This window comes from Xiphophorus couchianus, chromosome 15 (genome assembly GCF_001444195.1).
Source record: "Xiphophorus couchianus chromosome 15, X_couchianus-1.0, whole genome shotgun sequence".
NCBI lineage: Eukaryota > Metazoa > Chordata > Actinopteri > Cyprinodontiformes > Poeciliidae > Xiphophorus > Xiphophorus couchianus.
Window position 1 is genome coordinate 20,578,538 of NC_040242.1, and position 23,511 is coordinate 20,602,048.

Sequence of the window (23,511 nt, forward strand, 5' to 3'; positions counted from 1 at the left end):
GGTCAGCGGTTAGCTGGCTAGCAGCGTCACTCAGCTAACATAACCGTAGCTAGCGAGGCGGGGGTGAACTCCATCTCCATGTTGTTGTTGTTGGGTTTTTTTAAGCTGAAATGGCACTAATATTCAGAGCTGGGTGGTAGGAATGTGTTTCTGAATGTTGTTCCAGGTTCCTGTGAGCTTCAGAGGAAACGAGCCAGGCTAGCTTCGACTGGGTCAGCTGGGATTTGACATAAGGCCGAAGCTACTTTGATAAAATCATAACTGGCTCAAACGGATGGAAAACAAAACTGCAGGCTAATAAAAAAATAATAGCCAACTTCCTAAACCTAAAACCTACATATGTACTTTTAAAAAATTTTTTTATCAGGTACTGAGTTAACTTTTAATTTTAAGAATGATACTCGTTCACAAGGCGTATTAAATGTTCACTTTAAGGCTAAAGCCACATATAAACGATACTGTATGAGGCTCATTGTGTGTTTAAACACCTGCCTGTGGCAGCAGGTTATTTCCTAAAAAAACCAACTAAGTTTATCACCTGGATTTACCACAACTCTTTTAATTTATGTTCACTTTCTGAATTTTAACTATTTTAACTGGATTTTTTAAAATCATTTAGTTTTTGTGATACGTTTGTAGTGAACTTATCCTCATCATATAGCTCTCCAGCCACAATTAAGAAAACCTGGAAGTGAAAAACAAAGTAAGTTGTTTATATGTCCTAATATTTTTTTGGTGGGTTATTCAAACTGAGTTAGATGGTCTTATTATAGGAATCTGGAGACATTTCCAAGTTTAGTTTAGCCTGTGAGAAGGGATGTTCAAATCAGAGTTTCTGGGTTATTTCCCAACTTTCTGATTTTTCTTTGTAACCTGATATGCTAACTCTAATTTTCAGAAGAAACAAAATGCTTGAAATGGTAACATACCAGGATACGTGCTGCAGGTTCTTTTACTCCTGTCGCAATAATTAATCAATTAAAATGCGCTCAATCATTTCCATTTTGATGATTAATATTTCTTGATGGGAGATTTTGTTTACCAAGACTTCATAATCCATTTTGTTTATTGTTTCGACTGTTTGTGGGTTTTTATTTTTGTTCTATTTGCTGTTTTTGCTCGCTGTGTTTTATTTTGGACATTTAAAACAGTTCTTTACAAAAATTAAAGTTTATTGGTCTCTGACAGGGTGGATTTGCTTTGTTAGGCCTTTTATCAATGCTTGAAAATGGTCTCTAAACAACAGTATTACTGTTTATTGCAACAATTACTGGGGCAACTTATTGTACAGCAAAATTATTAATAATGACATAGAAATATATTCATGCGTCAAAGCATAGACTCCCTTAATTTTGTAATAAATCAAAGTAGGTGCTTGCATTTATAGATCTAAACTGTTGGAATGCTAAGTGTTTATTCTTTAATAAATAGAGGAAATGCATTCCTGTTTTTCCAGTATCTGATCAAAAGAAAACTGTATAGATGATTGATTGGTACATGTCTAACTCAACCTTTTGTTTTTGCGTTTGCTTTTCTCTCATCAGGATTCCTCAGAAGCTGCCAGGTGAACTCATCCTATTGCCACAGGACCAAAAAAACAAACAACCCCCCCACATACACAGATCCTTCCAAGAATTCACAGTAAGTAAACAAAAACGCGCCCCGATTGTTAATTTCACACTTATACTCACAGTGTGAACATGCAATGACTGAGAAGGAGAAGAGACTCTCCAACAATAGCCTGGAGGTACGCTTTTACTCCGTCTCACGCTTGTGCGTTTCAGAAGAGAAGCCACTAGAGGCCGCTCTCACGCCTGGTATTCCCTCTGCCCAACTGGGTATTCCTCGTGTTGCTTTTAAACCAAACAATGTCCATCAACAAGTACACATCATCTACAGGGCTGGAAATCATTTACTGATGATGTCAGTAAAGAGACTTCTGTTTCAACACTAGAATTATGCGGTTGTGTGTGCGTGTGCGTGCGTGTGTGTGTGTGTGTGTGGTCTTTAAGTTGTTGTGGAAGTGTTCTGCCTCACAAAACAGTACATCTGCAGTGTGTTTAGCCTAATTTCTTTCCGCGGTGATTGTTCAAAAGCGTTTTTTTTTTGAGCGGTCTCTGATTTAGAAAAGGAAGCATTATCTTGAAGAGAGCCAGGTCTGTCCCGTTCTGAGATGCAGTTCCCTCCCTCCCCCCTCAAACAACTGGCCGGGACAGCTGCCTGTAACAGCTGCTTGATTTCTGGTTCTGGCTCCTGTCCACATCTGGCCAACGTTCCTCTGTGACCCCCTGTTCATCTGCAGGGCAAATCTTTCTGCTCCTAAAATTGGTCTCGATGCTATTTTTGATGCCATTTCGGATTGTGCACCTAATCTAGCGTGTGCATGCATGCGTGCGTGCTTTTCTTTCTCTTTTTTTTAATTTTTGATGTTCGAGATAAAACCCTGCCGTTAGCTTTTAGCTCACAACTCTGGTATTTGTCCTCATTGTCACAAAATTCATCCCACATGTCTTCTGAACTTTAATAGCCTGGTCTGAGCGCGTATTTATCTGCTGCTCTGATAATACGCAGCATTTTTTCCAGATGCTTCATCCTGGCTTGTAGTTTGAAGGAAGATGATTCCTTCTCGTTTGTGACGGAAACGGAAAGTTGGGGAAGAGGTTGGAAAAAGTTAGTAAATTGCGCGCCGATCTCTAAAGAGTAATGCGTCAAATCAAATGTAGCTTTTCGTCATTTTCTTTGAACAGCAAAACAGTGCTTCGTTTCTGAGATTTGTTACCGATTAGTGTGAACAATCCTGCAAATTAGAGATTCTACATATAACGTCAAAATAAATAGTAAAGCATGATGTCGCTGCTGTATAATTATAGCACGTTTTAAGCAACAAGGCAATCAAGAGTGCTTCACATGAATTAGAAGGAAATGCAAACAAAACAATAAACCAAAAGAACAAACAGAAAAAGAACCAAAAAAAAAAGTAGGCATAAAACTAAATGTTGGTTCTCCATGTTTGGTTCTATGAAGTACATGGTGCTAAATGTTGATCTAAAGTATATAAACTAAATGCTCAGAATTAGACAGAGGAGATCTGCCCTTATGGACTGGGGACCCGATCTATAATTTTTTTCATCATTGGGACCGATACAGATATTAATATCGGATCGGTGCATCTCTACGTAAGAAGCTGAAAGTTGTTCATTGACAAAACGGCCAATGGATAGAAGCAACTTTGTAAATGCAACCTTGAACTTGACCTGGAAATAACGAGTAATCATTTTTTAGGGTCTGTTTTTGCATCATGTGCATCATTTTATGGTTGTGCCATGCTGTTTGACTGTAACATGGTTGAAGGAAGGTTCATTTTCACGTGCACACCAACAATCTGGCAGGGGTTGACCCCGTCGTGTTCTTTTTTTCTTTACTGTACGTTTCCACACTCCGGAGTCACGGTGGACGGATTGAGCTGTCGAAAAGCAGCCCACCTCTCTTTCCGTCGTTGACGTCTTGGTTGTTGGTTTTGTAATTTATCCTGGCCCGCTCTTGGCGGCACAGGGGTTAATCGTGTTGGGATTCGGGTGCCACAAGGAGCATGACCGCACACTTGGTGTCTATAATTCAAACGTTCTTTGATGTGGAGCCAAAGGACGGAGACACCGGTGGATCCCGCGGACCCCTGTGGCACCAGCATTACTAATCTCTGTCTGTCTTTGTGGAGACAAGAAACTGCTACAAAGCGTGGATTTGTGTCGTCCGGTGCTGACAGCTTGGCTGGACGGATCGCCGTACTGGGAAGGGGTGGGGTGAGACTGTCTCTGGACCTCAGGAGACAAAGCCCCTCGCTATCAAGCTTGTCGAGTGCTGGGATTTAGACTTATAGGAGACAAATATTTTTGCTTTCATTAAGGATGAAACGCTATCCAGGATTTAAATTTCAAAGTTTCAGTCTTGGCCTGAGAAGAGCAGACTGGCCTCTTTGTCAAGAGCATAACAATCTGTATTAGCTAGAAAAATATGCAATATATTTCTTCTTAGAGATCAGAAATGTAAGAATGCCAATAAGTAGAAAGTGTACCAAACGACAATGAAGAAAATCCTCCCACTGCCATGTCGCTAACTTCTTCTTAAATAGCCTCCCTTTGTGCCCTGTGTGATGTTATGGCAATATTATTGTTATGGATTCGAAAGAGATTTGTTTTAAGTAATTTTGCTTTTTTTTGTTCTCCCAAATAACCTTCCCTGATTTATTTTTACACCTATTTCAGTAAACAAAAGTATTTACTGAAATCAAGCATAACTAGCTAAAGTTAGCTGGTTATTTGTAAAGTTAGCAAAGCTAGCTAACTTTGCCCTCTTTTTTTATAGTTTAAACTGCCTGTTGCTGAATTGTGTAATACAAATAAACCTGATTTGACTTTTTTGTCCTGTTTTTACCAGAAAATTCTGATTTTGTTTTGGTCTGGGCTCCTTTTTTATAGACTGTACCTTTCTGACTGCATCTTGACTAATCCTAGATGGCACCAGACTAACCTAAGCAGACAGAGTCATGGATCCTACCACAGAGCATCCGTCAGATCAGCCCCTAACTCAGCGTTTTTATGGCGCTCGTAATGGAAAAGCAGGCAGACTGATAGGCTCTTTTTTTCCATCCAGTCCCTGGGCTTGAGATTAAAGAAATCGATTGGTGCTCCTGGAATACCAGATGTGAAATATTACTGGCTCTGGACACTGTGCCTTTTTTTTTTTTTTGACTTCCATAGGGCCCCATGAGGGAAGAAGTGCTCTGAAAAACGCACCACCACTTATCTGCGTTTTACATCGGCCCCGGCAAAGAACTGTGCCGTATCACTGCTGGCACCGCAGCTGTCACTGTTCATATGTGAGATATACTGACGGAAACCAAAAAGGAACAGGTGTTGCGTATTAGTGCCACTACTTTCCTCTGACCCCCTCTGGCATAGGGGAGGTGTAAAAAAATAAAAAAAAGAGTTGTGGTCAATAGAGTTGTCAGAATGGATCATTGTAATGTATGTCTTTTTTTCTTCTTTTTTTTTGCCCTGAAGAGAAATAATGGGCACAGAAAGGGAAGCGGGATTGTGTGGTGGGGGCGGATAATGTGGTTCAGGTGGAATAAGCCAAGAGGCAAATCAGAAACATGGGAATCTCTTTAATCGTTGACATTTTCTGCCCTGTTGTCTCTTCTCTGCAAGTTCTGCTGGACTTTAGAATATCAACCACAGATGGAAACTTGGAACTGATTTTGTCATTCTCATTTTCTTGACGCAAAAAGATGAGCCGCAGTCATTCTTTTGAGTATTTCCTTGACATAGACAGTCTTTTGTCTTTATTGCAACGCTCAACATTTCAATATGAAACTGAAACTATAATTGAAGCAACATTGCTTTTGGGGTCTGCTTGCGGTTTTCAATCTTCTCTGCCACTAGCTTAACCAGACATGCAACCCTGTTAATGAGTTAATCTTTAAAGTTGATTGATCTTATCTATTCATTCATGAGCAACTGTGGTTGCTGTTAAAGGAATATTAAAACTTGGCTCCAAGGTTGTTGATTGTTTATATTTCAAAACAAAAACCGGATACGGTGTATTTTGCATCCCACACTGGACTTTGTTTGTATCGTTCCACTTTTCAGTTCTGGTATGGTTCCGCCATCTTTATTTCTGTATCAACTAGCTCTGCTTAAGGATGATCAGCAGCGCCTGCTGCTGGATGGCAACCAAACTACAACCCTAAAACACGGTCTAAGTAGTTTTTTATTTAGAATGGTTAACTTAATTCTTTAATATGATCCCCCTAAATCAAGCCAGATGTAGCTATGATGATCAATAAAGAAGAAGAATTAAAGGATGAATCGGATTAATTGTGATGAATCAGTTATTGAAATAATCAACTTCTTTAGTAATCGGTTAATTAACTGGAGTTTTCAGACTTCAAAAAGGGCATTTTCTGATGAAACACCATATTCACTGCAGTAAGTAAACCTAAATTTTACTATATATATATATATATATATATTAGTGACATTTTCTTATATTCCCCTTATATTCTCTTAGTGATTCAAATTCACTAAAAGAATGCTATGTTATTGCATATAGGCAACAAAATGTTTCTTTTCTTGTTTAAGGGGATCTAATTGATTTGGTTATTTGCATTTTTTAATGTATTTACAATATTGTATAAAAAGTCATAAGTGGTTAATTGAAAAACCTACAGAATGTGCCAAATCTTTTATCCGATTAATCATCAGAATACTCGGTAAGTAAAATAATCTTAAATTGCTGCCCTAACTACAACAGACTTTTCAGATTATTAAATGTGTAATTTTGCTTTCCATTCACAAGTCTACACTGCTTTGTGTTGCTCTTTCTATTTTTACCAACTAAAACACATTACAGTTCACGTCAGTGCTGTATGCTGCTATAACCGTGTCCTTGCATTGTTTTTTGTTGGGTTTTTTTTTTTTTTGGTACATTAGCGTTGTTAAAAAGGTGCGTTGCATCACTGCATCTGTCCTTGGTTGTGTGGCTCTTCAAAACAAATCCCCAGAGACGGCGCTGGTTCTCCCCCGCGGAGTGCAGCCTCATTAGGGTTTGTTGCCCAAACTGGAGAATTCATTCTGGCTGAAGGAACAGCTCAGCCCTTTCTCCCAGAGACACATGTTTCTAACTGAGGCCTGACCCTGCAGCTTTGGGCCTTGTCAAATCAGATTTGGCTCAAGTGACTTCCAGTCATGGGCTCAGTTACCTCTGAACTAGACTCACTGAGGCAGCCATACAAAAAAAAATAAAAATGGACTCACGGTTCTGATAAATCAAGAGCTTATTGAGAAAACAAAGATGTTGCCATCACAAGGGTTCCTGATAAATGTAAGGCCAATGCTTGGAGAGCTGAGTTTTTATTTCTTTTGCTACAGGGTAACAATCCTGAACACATCTCCATTAAAATGGATCTAAAAGTAAGAGAATCTGCATGTTGCAATGGTCCAGACCTCAGCTTGATTGAGTTTCAGCAGTGGAACCTGAAGAGAAAACGGTGGATGAACTACTGCCAGCAAATCCTCAGTGAACTTAAGACGTGCTGTGAAGAAGAGCAGGCCAAAATTCCTTCACATTCCTCCGCCGGAGATTGATGAGGTCAAACAGAAGATGATTACTTTAAGTTATCTCTGTTGACGGTGCTTCTGGAGGCTCTGCAAATACGGCCTGGTCTTCCTTTTTCACTTGCTGACATGAAATGGGATTTGGCTTTACTCTACGTTTACAGGTTAACTCAGGTACTCTCTTCAAATCCAGTAACTCTTTGGTAATCAAACTCAAGATATTCTAGTGGCTCAGTCGGTTACTGGAATCCACTTTTCTTTGAGTAGCGTGTCCACAAGTCAAATGTGGATGGAGAAATTAGATGTTTTATTATAAAGGCAGTGATGAATTTCAGTCATGCATATGAAAAATATTGCACTACTGTAATTGCAGTTTTTTGTCCCTAGAGTGCTTTTGCATTGATGATTTTGGCCCACTTGACAAAAAATTTGGACACATATGCTGATGAGGATGCTTGCCTCTCCTCTCTTTTTTTTTTTTAACAGAGACCAAAACTTAAATTTTTTTGTCTTTGTCCTTGTTTTGCCCAATATCTCTTGTCTCTCTATCACAGCTGATGTGAACAGAAGCACGCCGTGCAACCGCAATAACAGTCCACTTTGAACCACACGACCGTTGAACAGTATAAAGTAATATTTAATTACACAAAGAATTGGGGCAAAAACTTTTGCCTAGAGGATTTTCTTTTTTTTTTTACTTTTATTGAAGCTTACAAGAAGTCGCTCCACCCCTAGTCAGAATCATCCAAATCCGCATCTGGACGCATCGAGAAATAGATTTTATCTCCCCTTCCTAACATACACATTAGTTATGGCATGGTTGTGTTGTTTTGAGGCATACGTTGACATAAAACTGTAACGGTTTCAAAACCACACCATTGGCACAGGTCAAACCCAGGTAAATATGTCAGAGAACCAAATTTCCTTCAGATATGTAGAGAAGTCACTTAACACTAACTCCCTGACCTTGTCCCTCCCTCTGTTTTCCTTTAAATTTTGAGGAAAAAGCCGCAGCATTGAGTTAATTCAATCCGTCAGATAAACCAGCCCAGCCTGTCTCACTGAGGGCGTTCTGCCATTGTCAACTGGATGCCATGGCATCATCATTCATGTATGGGATTGCTTTTCATTAAAAGAAGGGTTGGTAAGTGCAATGTCTGACCAGACTATCAATGTCACCTTGAATATTGTTATTGTAAGCTAGCTTAAAGAAAATGCTCACATCCCCCGCAATAGACGACAGCCGTGTATCGGGAATGTGAGGTTTTTTTCCAAGAATACACAGTGGTAATAGATGGCCTGTATGTTGCTTTCACTCACCCATGAATACAGTGATTACCCTGAGTACAAAGACTCCTCAGAAAGCCTCATGTACGCTTACAGAACTGCTGTTATTGCTGAAAAGTCTTTGCTTTGTTCCCTCTGTGTAGAAGGTGCTCCATTAAGAAGTCCACTCCCTTCTGATTTTCAGCTTTGAAATCCCAACTCCACTCTGTGCATGTATGAACTACAGCAACACCAGATCCAGTCCAAACAGAAAGATCTGTCTGTTCTTTTCTAGGTTTGAATTTATTTTGGCACGTGACGCGGATTGTGACGCAGCTCCCGGTTGCGGGTTCTTTTAACGGAAGCAGGGAGGCAATGTAAGTGGTGTGATCTTTTTGTCATGCTGTCCACAGGGTAGGGAAATATTGTATTACATCCAAAAATATCACTTATCAGCTATGAGACCAATAGAATTGTGGTAAAAAATAGATTCTGTAAAGAATCGCAGTTCTAAGTCCTGGGACTTCTGAATAGATTCAAAATGCTCCAAAATTGATTTTAAAATAATAAGGTTGTATGTCTTCGCTTGCTCCAATTTTGAAGTATACTTGAATATGGTCGACTCACCCACTGAATATATTTTAAATAATTCTTTGATATTTTGTTATTTAAGAAAAAACCAGGCAGCTATGCTTACCTAGTACTGGTAATTTAAGTTACAGAAGTTTATGCACAAACCTATTTTGTAAATATTTGCCACTCAAGCCAAAACTCATTTCATTCCATGTAACCAGGTTATTCAAACTGGTCTTCATTGCTGCTTTTAATCACGTGGTTCCAGACTACAACAAGATTTGTTGCGTAATGTCATGGTCTCCGCTGTTTTTAAGTTACAAAATGTTTGAAGTTGGCGGTAAGTTTGAAAATATCACTGGGTAATTTTGTTATTGGAAGACATTATTAATACCTAAACAAGAGGTCTGGCACGTCAAAATCCACGTTTGACATTTTTCAACATTAAAAGCTTTTCTTTCCTAAAAATAAATGTGGGATCTCTATCGGCTGTCGCGAAACTGCCGGTTAGTCATCGTTTTCTCACACAATGTCTGCATTTAGTGCCCGGACCTTTTGCACAGCCTCCATAGAGATCCATAATGCCTCAGTGTGCGCCGCCTGAGAAAGAAGAAAGTGGCAGCATTGTTGGAAATGTGGACTGTAATGATCGCAGCTGGAAAGCCAGTTTATTCTGATGATCTTTTTCCTCCTCTGCATCACTGCCAGGAGGAAAGAGACGTGTGCAGTTTGTCTGAGTCTGGAGGCCTTTGGGGGCGGGAGGAGTGTGAGCTGAGCAGGAAGTAGGAAGGACATGCAGGAAGAGAGGCTGCACGCTCTGATAAGAACATCAATACGCTCCCTTATCGCCACACATCAGCTCCTTGTTTGCTGCTCTCTTAAAGGAGCTGCTTAAAACACAATACGTCTCTGCTTTCAATTGTTTCTGGTGTCCGTTCCAAAAAATACCGATTGTTATATTATTTTTCTTAGATTCTTAGATTCAGGTGTTTGTCAGATACACTTGCAGTTGGGCTGCAGTTGCCACTAAATACTTCCTGTACTACCTCATACTGTGCACTTTTCAATAATGATATGCATATGACAAGTAGACCAGTCACAATAAATCAATAAATCGCATGATAAATTAAAAAGAGCTAAGAAAAAAAATCAATTTGCATAATTTATAGTTTTTTCTCTTTCTGTCTTTCTACCAATAATTGGATGACAGAGGTTTTCAGTCTGGTGCCTTGCTCTCAACTAGCCCGTTTATTAAGGACAGTTTTGTTTACGGAGACTCCAGTTTCCATTTTATTTGTTGTTTCTGTTGCTTTGTTTATTTATTTTGGATATTAAAAATGTCTTCCAGTTCCAGAGTTAAATATTCATTAGAATTTGAAGTTTAATGTGCTCTTGCGTTATTATGCCATTACCATTATATTACTTGAAAATGGCCTCGAAACAACAATATCATCATTTATCGCATTGACATCTTGGACAGTTAATTGTCCAGCAATGTTTGTTGTGGTGACAGCCCTAACGCGTATGTTTGTTGTTGTGGTTTCTCTGTTTTCTTTTCTGTCTTTCTGCAGGTTTAGAGGCAGATTTCAACAGTGTTCTCTCTGTGCTTTTTTTTCTCTCCTCTCCTCCTACCTCCTTTACCTTTAAACCTTTCCTCATCTTTCTCTCTTTATTTTCTCATTTCTTTTTCATCTCTGTGTCCATTACATTTGAAATAATCCTAAAGAAATGTCTAACAAAGTTTTACACCTATACTAAGTAGATCATCAGTGAAAGCTGTAGCGCTCCGCTTCTAAATTAAATTTGTTGGGCCTCGCCTCGAAACTCGGAGAGCAATTTTCAGTGCCACACTGCCGGACAGAACACTTAAAAAAAAACAACAACAAACAAGTAATAAAAAAAACACTTTATTCTTCTCTTCTTTTGAATGTTTCTGTTGTCCGGACTCTTTGCTTGGGAGATTAAATACTGACCACTTTTATCTTTCTGATGCATCAAAATGTAACTTTTTAATGCAAGTAAATAATACACGCAAGTCATAGAAAATTCTCCTGAACATCAAATGTGAATTCTAACTCGGAATACTTTTCCTACTGGAATAGATAAAGCTGCGGAACAAAAAAACAAAAGCAACTTTCTGTGAGCCAATCAAACAACAGTTTTCTCTTTCTTCTCAAAAATGTCTTCCTCCCTCTGCCAGGACCGATCTGTGCCAAAAGGGATCCAAGTGTGGTCAGGGCAAAGTTTATATTATGAAGAAGTTAGGACTCGATTGTCTACACAGAAAATCTGAAAGCCTCAGTAGAAGTTGCACTAAAATCGGAGGAGATGCTCCCAACAGAGTGTAAACATCTGAAATAATGCTAAGGTTGACGAGGTTGGCGAGTTGAAAACCTTATCGTTTGGCTAAGTGTTTTTGATCAAATGCAACAAACCGTTTTCGCTATATTCAGTTTAGGAATGAATTGATTAAGCATTTTGTTGATATTTTCTCCACTTTATCCCTCCCCCCCTCCCCGAATGGCATCTATGAGACTGAAGCCTCAATAAAATACAAGGGGAAAAAATGTGCAAATGTAAGGCATATTTAAGATTCTCTGGACTGAAACGTATTTCACAGATATGTTTAAACTGCCTTCTCTCTCTCCCCCCTCACAATCCATAGACTGTAAATACTTATGGATTTTAGCTAGATATACTTTTAATGACCAGTTAGGTCATTAGAATGACAGAAAACAAACATAATCTCTGAGGATGGCAAGGTGTTCCTAGTAGTGCTTAAAAAATGTAATTTTACAACATTCACATCCTAACCACGTATTCATTTCATTTGAACTTTTTCATATATTTTTCACATTATAACCACAATTTCAATGTTTTATTGTTTTTTTCTGATAGACCAAAACAAAATGATGCATGGTTGTGAAGTGGAAGTGGAAGGAAAGTTTCAACTATTTCAGTGCTGACCAGTCAATACTAGCAATTACAGCTGGAAGATGTTTGTTTTGGAGGCGATGTCTCTGCCAGTTTTCAACATCATTTTTGCTTATTTATTGCAGCAAAGCTCAAGCTCATCCAGATTGGATGTAGAGACATTTGGGCATTTATTTTTAACCCTTGCCACAGATTATCATTTAGATTGAGGTCTGGACTTTGACTGGGCCATTAGGTGTTGCTGGAAGGTGGATCATTCTCGACAGTGTTGAACAGGCTTCCTTCCAGAAACGTCCTGTCTTTAGTTTAGTTCCAACTTGTTTTCCATCAGCTCTGACCAGCTTCCCTTCCCTTTTTTTTTTGCATTATAGGAGCTACTTGTCAGTGCAAAACATTGTTAAAGTGTTAATAGAGGAGCCACGTTGTGGTGATGTCCTGAGGGCGGAGTTTCAGGAAGACCAGGAGTTTCCTAAAGTGGCAGAGCCCAATTTTAAGGTGTTAAATTACATAGACAAATTTCTTTTAAGCCATATCTGACATATATACATGCAACATTTTCATAACAACTGAAGTTAACATAGTAACTTCTTTGTGCTATAAGATGGCAGTGTGTTTAAACTTCTTCGCAAACTCATCCCTGACTCACCGGCAGTGTTCCTTGGTCTTCATGTTGCTCTGCACACTTCCAAAGCTGATTGGTTGCTTTTGATTTTGATGATTTTCCTTCAACTGCATAACTCTGCTACTTTGTGTTGGTCTATTAATTCAAACACAGTTCATTGAGCTTTGTGGATGTATTAAGATAAAACATGAAAACGTTCTAGGAGTGAGAACTTCTGGTTTTCATCTTGCTCCTCTGTGTCTGACCCCTTTTCTCAGTGGCTCCTGTCGTCTCTTCAGGCAGACTCCTTACAAGACGTGACAGCATGTCATTTCTTCCTTCGTCCGGAGCGGTCTTGCATCGTAATCTCTTTGTCCGTCTATCGTTTCTTATTCCGAGCTCTAAATCAGTTCCGTGTAACAGTTTGACAGACATTTTTGTCGCACAATTAGTTTGAATCACGCTCTAATCCTATCTAATCTCATTAGCATGAAGTTTTCTCTCAGTGTTTGCTTAGCTCTCCGCTGAAGTTCTGGATTCTCCTTTCTCTCTCTCTGTGCTGGGGAGTTTCCTGGGGATTAAAGTTGACAAAAAGCACGTTCGGGTTGATGAAGTTGTTCAGACACACCTGTGTTCGAACAATCCCATATGGTGCAGCTATGCATGTAGGCGCAGGCATGGCCGTACATAACAGCACGAGTGAACTACAGCAACATTTGGCTTGCATTTCCGCAGCAACTTCTTCTGCAGACGGTAGGGAGGGGATGAGATTGCGACGGAGCACATTAAAGTTCTTTGTCTCAAGTAGTTTTTCCTTAATACTTTATTTTGTTTTTGATTCCTGTTGGACCTTGACATGTAGAAGCCCAGGGTACTAACAGTTCCCTGCCTCCTTTCTTTGCTCAACTTGCTGGTTGTTGGCACCTCGTTGGTCCCTGCTGGATAACAACATTGAGTAAAAGCAGGATGTACTAGCTGCTTTAGATACAAGCCCTTGCTTTTTGTTGCAGTTTTATTGCACAATCCACTTCTCCACACTATTTCTGTCCTTTTAGTATTTCACTGAAGGATTTTAGCTTATGTTGCACGTTTACTGCCCACAATGGTAAGTACATCCTGTTAAATCTGCGTCTAAACTGCCTTAATTGTTAATGGCATAGATTCATCATTGTTTAAGAAACATTCCTCAAAGATTTTGGTCTATTTTAACAGGCTATCTGTGAGGCCATTGGAGGTAGAGTGAACTCATGTTCAAGAAACCAGTTTGAGATGGTCTGAACTTTTCAGATACAATTCTCTGTTCTGTACGGAGGCTGCCTTCTTAAGGGTGTTTTAACAGATTATAGTCCAGTAGATTCAGCTCGATTGGGGACCAAAATGGCAATACTTGTTACATTTTCAGGTGGTGGGGTTCACTTTCACAGTGTGCCATGTCAAACAATTCAAACACTTTGAAAAACCAGTTTACCACCCTCATCTGTGGTGGCGCTGCACCAAGAAACACTGAAGGAAATGGCACAAAAACCTCTCAAGAAGACACTGAGCCAGCCCAGCTGTGGGAACCCATATGAACTGATTAGATCCCAGTTGTCGCCCTTTGGTGGTTGTTATAGAAATGCCAGGTTTTGCTCTTAAAGAGGCAGTATTATGTAAAACTTTTTCAGCATTATTTGTTATTCCCTCATTAGAAACATACCTGGAGTTTTGCCTTGATTCTTTCTCATTCTCATACATGTTTGAGAAATCTTTTAATCTCCCATGGCAACCACTGATCCGTGCAAACGACTGGGTGGAACCTCGCAGTGGCTTCCAGGTGCAGCTCATCCTCAGAGCTGCAGTTTACAACCTTCGCAGCTTCCACCTCTCACACCAGCCCTTCCCCAACAACCCCCCTCTCAGCTCCTTCAGACTAGCCAGCAGCAATTAGCAAACACCTGATGGAACAACGCATCTGCTGTGCTCATTATATGTGGTGCTTCTCAGTGCAACACTGGTAAAAATGTTGCACAGGAGCCGTGCTGTGATGACTTTCTGATGGCGGAGTTTGTTAAAGAACAGGAGTTTCTTAAAGAGACAGTGGCCCAACTTCAAGATGTTAAATTACAAAGTCAAATTTCTTATATAGTGATTTTTGATATATGTTGCATTTTTTTTATAACAACTGAAGTCAACATAGTTACTTGATTGTGCTATAAAATAGCACTATGTGCCTGGAAAACACATAATTCTGTCCCTTTACATATTCTCTTTCTCAACACATTGTACTGTGATTGCTAAAATATAATAGTTTTCTCCCATGTCAGAATTTACTTTTGTAAGCTGTTCAGATGTTATGTAATCAGGATATTGTGACAATGTTGTGAATTATGGTTGCACATTGTTAGGAAAACATGTTGTGCATCCATTGTGCAGGCCGATTTTTAATATTGCTTTATTACTTTTTAAAAATGTTTTAAATCTGTAATAAAACTTCCAATAATACACGAAGGAAGCAGGAAAAGCTTCTCCGATGCCAATGTGAACAATAAAGTCTGAAAGACGCACGTCTCAGTAGAAAATCCTACAAAGCAAACAATGTGACATCATGGGGTCTGAACGCTAAACAAAAGCAAACAGACAGACTTGTCAACCGTCTGACTGAGCAGCAGGATAAAACGGAGAGCTGTCCCAGAAATAGAGGCTACAAGCGTCCCACAGTCTACTAGACCCAAAATAACAGTAAACAAGCCCTACCTCGAGCAGAACATGACGCATGGAAAGTAATTAAGCAAATCCTCAAAGTCCACACTCCCTCGCCTGGTTTAGACTTCTCTTTTTATGGATAGAGTAATGCTCGTAGGGCAACAAACAGGTGATTGAAACGTGTAAAATGACTTGTTTATAACACTGTACAATGTAGACTTTTGGAGGAAACGCATAAACAGAGCTTTAGCTGTTTACTGCACAAGGCGGGTAAACATGTCAGTCTTGTTCCTTGTGGAGAAAATAAGTCACTTTACTGAACAACCTAACTACGACGGCGCATCAGGGCCACGCAAAGAAAAAAAAAAAAGATTTTATAAAAACGGTCATAAAATTCCGAGAAAAGTCATTTTATTACGACTATCCTCGTAATATGACTTTTTTGTTTTATTTTGACTTTAATCTCACACGACTTTATTCTCATAATATTGTTACTCTTGCAATATTGCGACTTTGTTCTCAGGATATTATGACTATTCTTGTTTGATTTCAACTTCTCGTAGTTTTACTTTATTCTCAAAATTTTACAATTTTATTCTCATTATTTTGACTTTATTCTTCTACGACCTTACTCTTGTAATATTATGTCTTTATTCTCATTTTATTTTGACTTCTCATAATTTTATGACTTTATTCATATAATTTTAACTTCCGTCTCATATGACTACTCTCGTAATATTAGGACTTTATTCTTATTTTATTTTGCCCTTATTCTAATTTTATTTTTACTTTATATTGACTTTTTTCTCTTAATTGTGACTTTATTATGCTTCAACTTTATTATTGTATGCCTTTATTCTCATAATTTTGCACTTTTGCTTGTTTAGTATGGCTCTAATACTCCGCTATAAAAAACTACTTTTTCTTGAGTGCATGTTATGTTTTGGTAGTACTGGTACATTCAGCTGCATTTCCTGCATTCGGACTTATAAGTCCCCATGGTTTCAGTAGGTGGCGCACAAATAATGACCTCTCCTGCTGATATCAGCTCTTTCGACCTTCTTAGGACCGGATAGCTTCCTCTCTGAAAACATCAGCACTTGCATATAGATGCAGACAAGCCTCGTTGAGCTCGTCCAAGTCTTACATCAGCCCGTTGGACCGGACTCGTGATTGCCCCCGGCTGCCAAGCGCAGACGTGAGCCTTCTCACACAACGTGTCTGCAGCTGTCAAGATCAGCTTGAAAGCTCTTTCCTGCACAATCTTTGACTAGAGAAATATGTGTGTCCATATAATTGTGGGCTTTGGTTTGTTGGAGGGAAAGCAGCTTGCTTTGATGGTACAGCACCTGCTTCTTTATTCCTTAAAGGGGCAGTACTACGTAAAGTCGAGTTTTTTACTACTCATCAAATGCATACCTAGAGTACTGCCTGAATTCTTTCATGCATATTTGATAAATTCTTAAATCTCCATGGCAACCATTCAGCTGTGCAAGATGCCTGGGTGGACCTAGCTCCACCTTCGAGATGCAGCTTATCCTCTTAGTTGCAGTTTCCAAGCTTCAAATCTTCCACCTCACAGGGAGCTGCCCTCCCCTGTGACTCTCTTAATAAGCTCCTTCAGACTAGCTAGCAGCAATTAGCAAACACCTGGTGAACTCATCATACAAACTACTACTACATAATTCACAGTTCGAAACGGGATCATGGAGATGCATTGTTATGAAGGCGTGCTGGAGGCGGGTGTCGGAAAGGGTAGGAGGTTCTTAAAGAGACAGCGGCACAATTTCTAAACGTCAGATGATGCATGGTCATATTATGTAAGTTATTTTTTATATATTCAGTATTTTCATTAGAACTGAAGGTAACATAGTTACTTAATTTGCAATAAAATGATGCAGTTTGTGGAAAATGCACAATACTTCTACTTTCCACGTTCAAACATTACTTTGAATTTGTTCAGTTTAGAGCTGCAGGAGCTACATGTAACATTGACTGTAGACACACTCTTATAAGTGTGAAAAATAAGCATTTTACATCACAAGTTACTATTGATGCAAGAAGCTGCCATATCTGGTCTCAAAGTCGGTGATTAAAAAACCCTCCAACTTTTCAAACAGGAAGTCCAACTTTGCGTTCCAGTTGATTTCTCCAACTCTGAAGTCGGATTTTCTGAGTTCCGACAACAAATGCAACACAGCATAAAAAAAGAATCAAAGAGCTTCACAGAAAAGAGGAGCCGCAGAGCTGTACAAGTCAGGTGGGAGATTCTTTTGACAGGACAATGGTGAGTAGGACTCCTCAAATCTGGCCTTTATGAAACATGTGGAAGAATGTGCTCTGGTCAGATGAGACCACAGAGTCAGAGCTGCAATAGAATGATTCAAATCAGGAGTGTCAAATTCCTCTCCTCTTTGGTTGGGCCTCTGCTGCTTTTAGATTTGTCTCCACTTCAACACACCTACAGCAAATAACTAGCAGGACTCCGAAGAATCTCACTGCCTGCTGAGGAGGAAATTCAGCCATTTGATTCAGGTGTATGGTTTAGGAGAGCATAACAGTTTTGCATCAAAAACTGGAGTATGCATAGCTGACAGAAGAATAACCCAACGGACTTGCATCTTAAAGGGGCAGTATGTGTTTTCCAGGCACATAGTGACATTTTATGGCATAACAATGTTAATTTAACTTGGTATGAAAATGCAAGTTAAATAAGTCAAATATGATAAAATACATTTTACTAACTAAATTGGACTTCTGTCTCTTTAAACAAACTGCTGCTCTTTCTGAAACTCCGCCTTCAGGAAGTCATCACCTCTATTTACTCTTTAACACCATTTTTTACCAGTTTTCCACTGAGAAGTAGCTCCTGCAATGAGCTCAGCAGATGTGCAGTTGGACCAGGTGTTTGCTAATTGCTACTGGCTAGTCTGAAGGAGCTGAGTGGGAGAGGTGCGGTGGAGTGCTACTCTCTGAGGCGGAAGCTTGGAAGCTTAGAAATTGCAGTTTTGGGGAGGAGCTTTGTCATCGAAGGCGGAGCTAGGTCCACCCAGGTGTTTTTCACAGCTAATGGTTGCCATGGGAGGCTAAAGAATTTCTCAAACATGCAGGAAAGACTTAAAGCAACACTTCAGGTATGTTTTTGATGAGGGAATAACATTATAACATGATGCAAATCCCAAAAAAGTCGATTGTACATAAGACTTAATAACCATGTTCCATCTACAGTACTTCACAACTGTACATTACTTTTTCTCTCATCACATGGAATCCAAATAAAAAAGTTGCAGTTTGTGGTTTTAACATGACAAAATGTCAAAACAATTTAAAAAGATCCAGAGATACTAATACCTGGCATGGCACTGTTGGTGGAAATGTTTACTGTAAAAGGTTTAAAGACACCTGCTGCTTTACTACTCCCCCCTGCTTTTAAATGTGTAATCATAAGAAAAGAATAATTGCTGCAAAATGTTCTTCACCAAGCTCTTTGAGTAGCAGTAATAGTTGTCATTAATAACGAAGTGTAATTTAATAGACAGACTGTATGCAGGAATCCCGTACAGTTTACTCCAACATGAGTTCCTGTTGGAGAGCACCGCAGCCTGGTCTCCGTCAGCTGTCAGCGGTCCTCGTACAGACCCGGCCTGCGCTGTGCCATCGGCTCTCTCACCGCAATCACAGCATGTTTATGGACCTCTGGAGGCTCCGCGCTACAGCCTGGACTGCTGTGTCATTTTGTGGACCTAATTATGATTTGTGTACTTGATGCTTTTGGGGTCAACCGCTTTCTTTTTTTTTTTATTGACCAGCTCTTGGTGGGGTTATTGTCGTCGTTATTCTGGCTACGGTGGATGTTTCCGTGACGTCGTCTTGAGCTGTTTGAGACCTTCTCCTGTCGTCCCCGTCACCTTAGGAAGACGGTGTCCGGTGGAAGACAATTTATAAATCGATAAACAGTTCAGTGTTCCTTTTGATTTAAGAGTAAAGTTGGATGAGATGAGCTAGAAGTTTGAAAATGAGCTCTCTAAAAACATTGGCCTTGCTCCTATAATAACATCTGGATCTGGTTTTGGTCAGTACCCTTCCCAGAATACTAAAGCACAGTGGACTACCTCTTTGCTGAAGGTTGCCTAACGACTTAATAATTGAGTTATTCCTCCTGATTCCCACAAATTCTTCAAAAGAATGGATCACTATTAGAAAACTGCTGATTTCTGCTTCTCTTACCCGTCTCTTGTGCCCATCCTCCCAACATCCTCTCTTGTTAGGGAAACAGAGAACGCTTTGTTTTTCCAATTATCACTTGGGCCAAAACCATGTTTCTGAAGACCAAAGGTCGCAACAACTTACCCTTTGGGGTTCTGTTTAAGTGCCACTTAAGACCGCTACTGTAGCTAATCACAAGGATTTATGAAGTGTATCACCAAGAGACCAGCGGACCGGAGAGCAGTTGCTGGCACCCTGCTAAGGTGTTACAAACCCTCTTTTCTTTTGTCTCGACTTTCTTTTCCATCTTCTGTTAAAGCTTCCGATTGATGGCAGCTGGTGAAACGTTCTTTGTTCTTCATTTGTTGACTCTGAAAGAAGGTCCGTTCCACCGCCGGCACAAGCCTTTTCTTCCTCTTGCCGGTGCCAGTCATTCCTTAAACAGTCCTGCACAGAAAGCTTTAGATTGATCTTGAAGGGGCCCTTTACGACTCCCTGATGCATCCAATCACATTCCAGTGTGTGTCTTGTGAAGGCTTGGTGTGTTTTGCATAATTCCAGGTTCATGTCCAACCATTAGCGCTTCCAATGTTTCCGGTAATTGGGAGTTTTCACCAGGTCTTACTGGTGAGAGGTGTAGATTGGGGTTTGAAGAATAAAGAAAAAAAAACTGAGTAGAAGAACGCAAGCGAACAGTGTTCTTGGTGAACTTCAGAGGCATGTACTACAAGATCCAGATGTTACCCCCCCCAAACACACACACATACACACTCAACACAGACACATACACACACACCCAACCATCTTCACAGTTACCATCACAAACCTGAATGTATTTTTAGGAGGAATTTTATGTGATTTACAAGTAACATTTTGAAACACGTTACAGAGCATTCTCACAGCATGTTATTGCCAACACCAATGTTTCACTTTGGGTATTTTGCAGAACCATTGAATAAATTAGAGTATTATTGAAAAGTCAAATTATTTAACGTCTATGTGAAACACATGGTACAGATGTGTTTCATTGTACAGATGTGAAACACATCGTATAGATTAATGCACACAAACGGATGATTGAAAACCTTTAAAACCTTAATGAAAAATATGTTTAATACCAGTTTGAATGTTGTCCATTTTCAAGTGCCTTTAATGTGACAAATGAACCTCATTCGAACATACAGTCTAATTCATTGAATAACCACCTTTTTATGTTAAGGTGTAAAATATCAATGTCATTTTGAAGTCCATATCACCCATCCTTATTTTTTTTCTGTTTTAGGCTCTAGTGGCCTTTATTGAACAGATAGTTTATTTAGCCATAAACACACTCAAAAATATTACGTTTTAAATTTTATTTTCTTAATATTCCCCTTTTTAAAGATGAAAACAGGAACTCCTCATTAGCTCCTTGCCTAATACATCCGTCCCTTTGCTCCTCCTACTTTTGTTAGCCTCTTTAAATCTCTACCCGATAATGCCTTTGGTCTGGTTTGAGTGAACACAACAACAGGTCAGAGCTAATGAGCTCTCTGTGAGGAATGCAATGTACAGGCACCCCTCCACACACACACACACTCCTCCCCCTCCACCCTGTGGCAAATGCCATACGCTTGGATACCTACAGCTGGGGGGTAGAGGGGACACACTTCCCATTAGATTCCTTAAAGAGGCCTGATTGGTTGGGAAAATGCCAAAGAGAAGTAAAAATCGCTTCAGATTCTGCCTCGCACAGCTGTGTGAATGCAGAAAGCAACGGTACCGACGCTGATGAAGAGGTTAAGTCAGATTGGGGGACTGCGGTGGGGGGAGGGGTGGAATCAAGACTTTTTTTTACCATTTGTTCACCTTCCTCACTACTTTTCTCCTTCTAATCTCCCACCGTCCCCCTTATCCATAAGTGACCTTTGCCATGGGAGGTCGATATTGCGTTCCTGCAGGATGACCTTTGGTAATGAGAAGGTAGGTTAATGGGCGACCTGGAAGCACTTTGTCCCCATCTCCTGGGAACTCAAACAGTGAGCATACAAAGGCACACAGCAACAGCTGCTCCATCCCTTGCTCTTGTCTGGAAATAACAGGAACATAAACACCAACCACATCCCCATGAGTGATGCGCTTGAGGTGTCATGGACGTCTACAGCAAAGAAGAGCTTCCCCACACATTTCGCGTGTGGGATAGAAAGTTCAAAGGTGGTCTCATCTGATTGTAGCCCCTGCTTCCATGTGTGTGCTCTGTCCTTTACATGACTCCAACATGATAAAATGACTGCAACGGAGAAATTTTATCTCTTTGATTCTGAATAGTTTACCACATGGGTCACATTTAGGGGTGAGCAATATGGACTTCAAGTTTTATCATGATATTTTGTAGTACTATTGTGATAGCAATAAAAGTGACAATAAGAACTATTTCCATACAGCCATACAGTTGCCTTATTTTATAGGCAACTGTATGGCTGTTTGACTACATGACACAAAAACAAAGATGCAGTTCACACACTCTTTTGTAATATGCTTCTTTTGGACGCCAGTCACGTGTAGGCATGCTGCACCAATCCACTTTTTTTTTACTTCTGACACTAAATCTCAGATATGATAGAGATATGACATCTGTATCATATCGACTGACACCGATCCGATAAAGAAAAACAGTGCTGAATTGACTTCAAGCGTTTCTATTTTTAAACACAAACATACATGTATTCAATTACAAATTTATTTTATAACTCTGCACCAGTACAGCACACTTAAATACATCAATAACGTGACAACCTTGGTCAAACTTGTAAAAACAACTCGAAATTATTTTGTCAGTGCCTTTATCAGTCTAGCAGCCAATGTAAAATAAGCAAATAAAATAATAGGTTGACTACCTTGGTCAAATGTGTAAAAAACAAGCTACAAACAAACAAACCTCCTTTTAGATGGTTAAAGTGCAATTCTAAATATGATGTAAAATAAATAAAGTATAATATTCCTCAGAGCGTAAAGAATAGAATTCATTTGAATAGATCTGCCCTATAGGCATATTGATTCGATACCCAATGTAGAATTTTTCTTCAGCATCAGGACCGATACAGATATTGATATCGGATTGGTGCATCTCCAGTCACATGACAATGTGATTTATACCACTAAATTGCTCATAGTAACTGCATTTAATCATATTTTCAAATGTATTGATATTTATTGAAACTCTCATTTAACAAACAGTGGATAAAATATCAAAACTAACAGTCCCACAACAGTACAATACATTTTTATAAGTGCCCACCCCAGTCACATTTGTTGAGTTCACAGCTAGCGGAGACAGGTCATATTCTCCCAGCATTTTGGTCAGAATTGTCTGTATTTTTCTGAAGAATCCTTTGCACAATCATCTCCAGAGTAGACCTTTTAGCAGAGCCTGCCTTCTTTATCAGCCTGTTGAGCGTTTCATCAGAATCTCTGGCTCTGATGAAACTGCTAGCCCAACACATGATGGCAGAACAGATTACACTCTCCACAACAGGCTTATAGAAGATCTGTAACATAGTACTCCAAGAACTGTCATAATCTCCCCAAAATGTACAGTTTGTTCTGCCCCTGCTTTTAAGTTCTCCACAGGGTAAACGGGGCATCACAGAAATGCACAGCACACCTCAGAGACACAGCTTCTTTTTTTCCAGATGCATCTTCTGAAACTCTTGGCTGCAGATAAAGCATGGATAAAATATTTTTGTTGACCATGAACTCTTGCATTCTCCATGCTTACTCCTTGGTTTAATCGGCGTAACATATTGGAGTAAGTCAGCAGACCGGTGTATTGGGTTGACGTATGTATGCCCTTTATTCTGAGCAGGAAAGTTTGCTTTAAGTAGGTTAAATCAGGCAGCTCCAACATTTAAAATTATTATTAAAACTAAATTGTGATATGATTCTAAACCAACCGCTCCTCTCATCATGAGCCTATTTAGTTTAGTCACCATGGCCTGTTTTGGTTTGCCCTTGCCTTTTTGGAGTCTCTCCCTGCACTGCTGCTTTCATCGCTGTAGATCTTTCATGCCGATATGCACATGTAATTTGATACAGGCTTAATCTCCCCACCCCTCTTCTTTTAAAATCCGACTTGTCCCATTGCAATTCACGTGT

At 39.6% G+C, this 23,511-nt stretch overlaps 1 protein-coding gene across 3 annotated transcripts in view; it reads left to right on the forward strand.

The window, feature by feature from the left end:
- Positions 1 to 23,511, forward strand: part of disp1 (dispatched homolog 1 (Drosophila)) — an 84,187-nt gene that overhangs the window by 230 nt on the left and 60,446 nt on the right. For all 3 annotated transcript variants that reach the window (XM_028040052.1, XM_028040050.1, XM_028040051.1), the window contains exon 2: positions 1,545 to 1,641. The gene's annotated coding sequence lies outside the window, so the exon portion shown is untranslated. The remainder of the gene's footprint in view (positions 1 to 1,544; positions 1,642 to 23,511) is intronic.